This window comes from Xiphophorus maculatus, chromosome 18 (genome assembly GCF_002775205.1).
Source record: "Xiphophorus maculatus strain JP 163 A chromosome 18, X_maculatus-5.0-male, whole genome shotgun sequence".
Lineage (NCBI taxonomy): Eukaryota > Metazoa > Chordata > Actinopteri > Cyprinodontiformes > Poeciliidae > Xiphophorus > Xiphophorus maculatus.
Genome location: NC_036460.1, coordinates 11,284,642 through 11,290,807, shown reverse-complemented (window position 1 = coordinate 11,290,807; position 6,166 = coordinate 11,284,642).

Genomic DNA, 6,166 nt, shown 5'->3' with positions numbered 1-6,166 from the left:
CATTTCTTCCTCCATTTTCTAACACAATCAAGTCCTTATGTATCTGAAAGTGCATCCATCTATCCATTTTCTAACACCCTTGTCCCTAATGGGGTCAGGAGGGGTGCTGGTGCCTATCTCCAGCTAACGTTCCAGTCGAGAGGCGGGGTACCCACTGGACACAGAGACAGACAGGACAGACAACCATGCACACACACTCACACCTAGGGAGAATTTTGAGTCATGTTTTTGGACTGTGGGAAGAAGCCGGAGTACCCGGAGAGAACCCACGCGTGCACAGGGAGAACATGCAAACTCTGTGCAGAAAGACCCCGGGCCGGGAATCAAACCCAGGACCTTCTTGCTGCAAACCAACAATGCTACCAACTGCGCCACTGTGCGTATTTCCTAAAATGGCACTACAAGGAGTAGATATTGTGTTAAAAATGTTTAAATAGAGATCTCCATTTCAATCCTATGAACCCATTCAGCCAAAAATGAATAATAATTAATGCCCACAATTTTCTGAAAATCTAAGCCTCATAAGGACAAATCTGGTTAGTTCTGAGTCTGGTGTCAATCACCAAGAAAAGGTCAAAAATGAATTTCCCTAAAATGCGATCATATTCCAGGAAAGTTGTATTTAGCCAGGTCATTCTCCTAGACCTGGCTAAATACATCACACTTTAAATTTTTTGCAGACTGGCAACAGCCAACAGTGAGACACATTACACATGGTGTTGTGACTCAAAGTCAATTGTGTGACTCTCTAGCTTGACAGACACTGTACCTGCTGGCTTTAATCCCAGAAAACTGACACATTGTTCTGTTCCTGCCGATGTGTTAACATCAGACATCACATTTCACCCGAATACCTGCCAAAAACGTCAAACACCCTAAACTAGTGACATAATGGTTTCAGTGGGAATCTGTCTTGTCTAAACTGGCTTGCAGTTTGCAGCCAAGTTATGATGTAATTAACACCTCAGAAGGTAACTTTAACAAGTTGCATGTGGAGCACGGAGAGGCAGAGCAAAAGAGAAACAATGTGAGACTTTTTGTGGATATTTTTTGTAAGTGTGTGAAAACTGTGCTATGTTTCCTCATAAAGTATAGTTATTTTTCAGGGTGTTTTGGCAGATATAACTCCAATAAAGCCCACACAGAAAGGGAAGATATTTTATTTGCTGTTAGTGCTGTGTTTCAAACATGTCAGGACATTTAGGACCTTTTACATGCCAATATTTTTTAAGAATTTGAAAAGGTTAAGGAAAGATTATCCCAATAAATCCTTAACATATCGTTTTCAGAGTGGATTCTTTGACCTGTCGTGGAAGAAATACTATTTCCAAGCACTGTTCATGTGAAATCGCTCAATCAGGTTTATTCATATATTGTGCACAATACAGAGAGCTTGTAGGACAATCAGTAATGAAGCAGGTCTGGATGAAAAGCTCTGCCAGGCAGAGACAACACATTAATTTTATACAAAGGGATAAAGGATCTTAAGCATGGGAAACAGACTGGTTCCCATGCAGCTTTGAAAAACAACGTCCAACCTTGTACATGTAACCAAAATAGTTTAACTTGGTGGGAATATACTGGAACTTAGAATAAACATATAGCAATACAACTAGCAGGTGTGACCTTACTTTAATTTTTCCACTACAAACATTAAAAACCACCTTTTGTCTTTTTTAACTTCATGTTGTGGGGAATAAATAAAACGTTTTATCTGTAAAGTTATAGCACACCACCTAGTTGAGAACATAACTCTAGTTCCATCCGATACTCGAATTATGATCAATTAAATTAGCGTCGCATTTTGGATAAATTTTGCACCTAAATTGCATGCCTGAAATTAAAATGAGCTTGATGCGAAATGAATCAAAAAACCAAAATGATGTGTCACAATAACCTGCAGAAATACAGATTATCAGTGGCAGCTTTGCTTAAACTAAACCACGTGCAGACTGACTCATTTTCATCTTTAGACCTGGAACCGTTTGGCAGTTCACCCAGGCACAGTTATGCTTTTTGTATGCAACATTTGCATCTGTACATGTGTGAGTCTGTGTGTCTGTTTATGGAAGGCAGGCTGAGGGCAAAACAGACATATTTGTGTTGTGTTTAATGGCTGCGCTGACGTACACCGATCTCTGGGTCCTCTTGTTAATGTTTAGGAGGAGCTAAAGATTGTATATGCCCCCAACCCTCCTAAAGAAATGCATGGGGGCACAGGGTGGATGACTGTGGAGGAGAAATTAAAGAGTAGTAAGAAGAATGTGGTTTATGTTGGGATCTTTAGCTGTATTGCTTCACCATATGTATGCTAGCGCCTCTATAATTAACAGCATAATTAGAAACAACAGAATCAGTAATTACTCTATAGCAGGCATTATTCCTTTGCATACAGCTCAGAAATTATTACCAGCTGTAAAGCAAGTTAAACAGCATTAAAATAAATTAATGGAACAAGAGGCCTGTCAAAGCAGATTAAAATAGTTTTTATTTAGCATTTGTATCCTACTTAACAGACTATAAATGCCAACATCTTTTAGCATTCAAGTTCAATAAGAACACACTGAGAAGACGAAGAACCTCAGACTAGTTTCTGTTGAACACTGCTCTGTGAATCACACCGCTATATGGTTTTCCTGTAAACGCCACAATGAGAACAGTATGAGAACTGCCTCGCCATCTGAATCTGTCATCTCCTGGTTAAGATTTCTACCCTTGTTTTGACTTAGTGGCATGAACTTGAAGGCAGATATCTCTACCGCAGATCTATGCTTGGCTTGATTACATCTGATTTCTTCCAGTTTCACTGTTGCAATGTTTAACGGCATTCAGAGACGGGCCAGTGAAACACCTTCCATAACAAGCATGTGAAACAGAGCATCACAAAGCTGGGAGTTGCTCGACAACAAGCACGTCGACACTTGGCTCCCATGAAGCATTACTGAGAAGTGGTTTATTTTTTTGGGCCATTTCACAGCAATTATTTCCTCATTCATTTATGTTTAAAAAGTTTTAAATATAATGGATTTTTCCACAGAAAAAAATATTTCACTAAAAAAAGCCCAAAAGAACTAAAGAGACTTTTCTTAAGGTTCCTTTGCATGTGTATTTTTTTTCTAGTTTTCATCCAATACAACTTAAGCTGTTTCCATTACAAAAGTGCGTAAATGTTTGTCAATATTCCGCTAATGTCAAAAACAAAGTAAAAAACTATTAAAATTGCACATCAATAAGTGTGTTCATTAAAAAACATTCTGCACCATGATCCTCCAACTACTTCCTGTCATCTTCTTCTATGTGGTTTGTACCAGTGCTGATCATGTGACTCGCGGAGCGAAAAGGTGTTTCCATTGCAGTTTTGTGAAATAAATCCTTTTTGATATGGCCAAACGTTTTATTGAAAAACTAGTTTTTTCAAAATTAGCATGTTTCCATTCATCAAATTTGTTTTCAAAATGTCAAATTGCACAATTATATGGTCAGTGGAAAAGCAGCTTTAGACAGTCTTTCTGTATTAATGGAGGAGGTTTGTAAATGTGAATATTGAATTTTGTGAAGATCAGATGAGAAAATGAAGTATCCATCCTCATAAATAATCATGGAATGTCTGAAATCTCAACTCTGCACTGAACTGGGTTTGGAAATATCAAGCCTATTTGCTAATTTTCTAAACAATGAAAAAGCTCAACATGGGGGGGGGGGGTAACATGGGAAGCAATATCTATTGTTGTGACTACAGCTGAAGTGGGTTAACTCTGGTTCATAGTGGTCCGACTACATTACATGCCGACTCATTGTTACTGTAAAGCAGTGGTCTCAAACTGCATTCCTCAAGGCTCAGAGTTCTATAACTTGTCCCACACAATTGAATTAAATGGCGAAACTACCTCACTAGCATGCAATCAAGCTCCACAAAGCTATGCTAATGAGCTTATATTGGAGCCAGGTGTGCTAAAGCAGAGAGTCGTCTAAGAGCTACAGGACACGGACATGTTTGAGACCCCTGATCTAACTACAGTATGTCTAATAGGGTTCTGACTTGGTCACAATATGACTGAAATGCCTGGGCAACTCATAACTGTCAAGTTTTGGATTTTAGAAAACGGAAAATTTCATCGACCAGTGTAACCATAAGAACGGGGGTAAGGAGGGTGCCATGATATGGGATAGGGCATTGAGTGGACTGCTACTCAAGAGGTCTAAGAAATCCCTCTTACATTTTGTGGAAGTGTTTTCACTGTACATTTCCATATCTATTTTGCCACCAAACGAGACAAGCCAGACTAATACTGTGAGGATTTGGTTCTTTGTATTAATTTAGGTTTCTGTGTTCAGTTGAGTTTCTGTCCCCTCTACCCCTTGATTGTCCCCGGCTGTCCCTCATTTCCCCTTATCACCTTCCTTGTGTATTTAATGCCACCTGTATTCCCTGTGCTTTGTCGGATCCCTGTAGTTTCTATGGAGTCATCTGTTGTCATTGTCTCAAGTCGTGTAACCAGTGTGTTTGAGTTCTTAGCCTCATCGTTTACCTGTGCTGCCTGGATTTCTGTTCACTTCTTTAGTAAACCATCATTTACTCTACAAACCTGGGTCCACCGTGTCTACCTCACCAGCAACAAAACCACTAATCATGATAAATATAGCTTCCAGTAAATATGATATTTCACACTCCTTTCCCAAGTCTGGTGACAATTCTCTCTCTCTCTCTCTCAATTCCATCAGAACTGGGGAGATTTCCATTGGAGGAAAGTATTTTCCTGGATTGTGAACTGCTGTATGCATAAGACTTGCACAAAATGGTATAGATGATGCCTCTTTAACCTTTCCTGAGCCAGGCACCACAGTGGATTCAATTAGCTCCAAAATTCTAATAACAAGCAAATCATTTGCGAAAGAAATTCACTGATATATAGTCATGATCTCCACTGTCAATACAATTCTCACTGGTGGGGTGATGGTTAAACATTTAACAAATCTGTTTTTATTTACACATCCCCCTGTTAGGGACACCAGTAATCACAACTGAGCTGGTGCGTTATGGCAGACAAAGGCAATGATTGGTTAGATTAGAACATTTTTCTAGTAATTATGTCAAAGCGAATCCATTTTATTTACCTCAGTTGACCAATTAAGCTAATATCTTTGGCTTGCATTGTACTTATCCCCCCTGTGTGTTTGAAGGAAAGCGATAAATGCACTCATGAGGAGACAACCTCCCCCTGTACACACACACTTACTGGCACACACACAGATTGTTGACAGTTTTCAGGAGGGCTCAGTGTCAACATATTTGAAGGAGTTTGTCAGTAGCATTGGCACTCACACGCCACTGCCATCTGGTGAGGAATGTTTGCTCTCTTGGGGTCCAATTACTCTTAGAGGGTGGTGGTCCTCTGTTTTCAATCATAACCTTTAAGCATATAATTGTCTAAATAAATAAATTGAGTGTCTATAAATATAAATTGAACCAGGAGGATAGAACACATCACTCCAGCTTTAAAGTCCTTACTGACTCACTGTAGCTCAGAATAGACTTTAAAATACTTTCATTAGTTATTAATCACTAAAGGCTTTGCTCCAAAATACATTAAAAGATTTGTTGTTGTTGTATCAACCTTCCAGAACATTTAGTTTTCCTGGGTCTTATCTGCTCTGCATACCCAGAACCAGAACCAAACATGGAGAAGCAGCATTCAGCTTCTATGCACCACATATCTGGAACAAACTTCCATAAAACTGCAAAACAGCTGAAACTCTGAGTTACTTTAAATCAACACTAAAGGCCCTACAGTTTACAGTTAGTAGCAAATGACACATTGATCAACATATTTGATGTGCATTGATGATTTTGATGATGGAATTTGATAAATGTAATGTTTATTGCTTGTTTCGCAATCATGATGATCTTATCATGTAAATCACTTTGAACTGCCTTGTCACTGAAATGTGCTTTAATTTGACTTCAAATTCATACAAAATGTTAGATTTTTATGCTAAATGCGAAAGATTTTCAGGTCCTCTTTCATTTTTCATGACATAAGTTTTATTCATATTGTATTTTATTTTACGTAAATAGAAAGGGATAAGTAGAAACAGAGAGAGAAAGTTGTTCTTTGTCCCCCGTCTCGTCACATTTACTACTCTTTCCAGTGAGGTTCTCCAAACT